The sequence below is a fragment of the Gastrolobium bilobum genome, unplaced genomic scaffold (assembly GCF_033153095.1).
Source record: "Gastrolobium bilobum isolate Gb01-03AN ecotype WA unplaced genomic scaffold, APGP_CSIRO_Gbil_v1 utg5369, whole genome shotgun sequence".
In the NCBI taxonomy this organism is placed as follows: domain Eukaryota; kingdom Viridiplantae; phylum Streptophyta; class Magnoliopsida; order Fabales; family Fabaceae; genus Gastrolobium; species Gastrolobium bilobum.
The window spans coordinates 101,199-102,626 of NW_026899621.1; positions in this window are offsets into that span (position 1 = coordinate 101,199).

The following is a 1,428-nucleotide window of genomic DNA, read 5'->3' on the forward strand; positions in this document are numbered from 1 at the left end:
GTGTAGAGCTTCATATCTCATTGTAAAAAAAAAAACTATATTATCATTTAATAATGCTTTTATATTTAAAAAAATAAAATTACAAAGTCAATATATACAAAAGATGTTATTTGCATAATAATCATGAAATAAATTTTAGGATTTTCAAAAAACCGAAAACCGATCCAATCCAAACCGAAAAAAATTGAATTGGATCGGATGAGATTTGAAAAAAAATTCAAATCGAATGGATAATTACATGATCAAACCAAAGGGATTGGATCAGATAATTTTTGCTTCCAAAACCGATCCAATCCAGACCGCGAACACCCCTAACGTTAAGTATCGAAATACTCATTATATCTTTTTTTAAATTAAAGTTAAAAAAGATTAAAAAATAAAATTAAAAACTGTTTGATTATTATATAAATTTGTTCTATGGAAGAATTTATTATTAGAGTAAATCATTAGGGTAAAAAATAAAATTTATAAATACTAGTTTAGAATAAAGATAAAATTAGAAAATAAACATGATGATTCCAAAAAGTTAACATACATCTTAAAAAAAACTTATCCTTGGAGCTTTTAGCTTTTTCTTTTTCTCTTTATTGTAAAAAAATTTCTTTTTATAATAAGTGTTTTTATAAAATTATGTTTGACTAAACTTCTGCTTTTAAGAAAAAAGAAGTTAAAAGTAAGACATTTCAAACAAATACTCCATTTATTATTAACTTTTACATAAATTAATAACTCTTATTATTTTGACATATTCAATGACTATTCTTAAATTTTTGAAAACTCTTACTTAATTTTGTAAAAATAATAATAATTGTGTACCATTATTTCTTTTTAACGTCTCCCTAACATTATTATCAAAGGTGATTATATATATATATAACAAAAAAAATCTCATGGGTGGCATTCACATAGAATAATAAAAATAATTAGATTACTGTTGAGATATATAGTCCCACATTGATTGTGTGGGCTAATGTGACATTTATAAAGCCTTGGACACTCCCACCCTTTGAGCTAGCTTTTGGAGTGGTGTATCCCAAGGTTCTTTACAATTACCAACAAAAAAAAATAATAATAATAATCACATGGCGGGAGAGGAAAGGTAACGGTTGAACGTGATCTTAGTCATTAAAATGTGTGAAACTCTGAATAATAAAAATCTCGTGTTGAATAGAAATAGACTAATCTATCAATAATTGGGAACACATGATGATTGGATGAGCGCAACTATGAATTTGGGCTAAACGTTTGGGAACAACCTCCTAAGGATATTGGTTTTCTATTGCATGCTGACCTGATAGGATCACCATACTCGACGGCTCTTTATTACTTTCGTAAACTTTCTTTTATTGGGCTAGGCCTGTATTGTAACGACAAAGAAGAAAATAATTGATTTGTGATATTATATTTGCTGTCTTCGGTTTAAATATT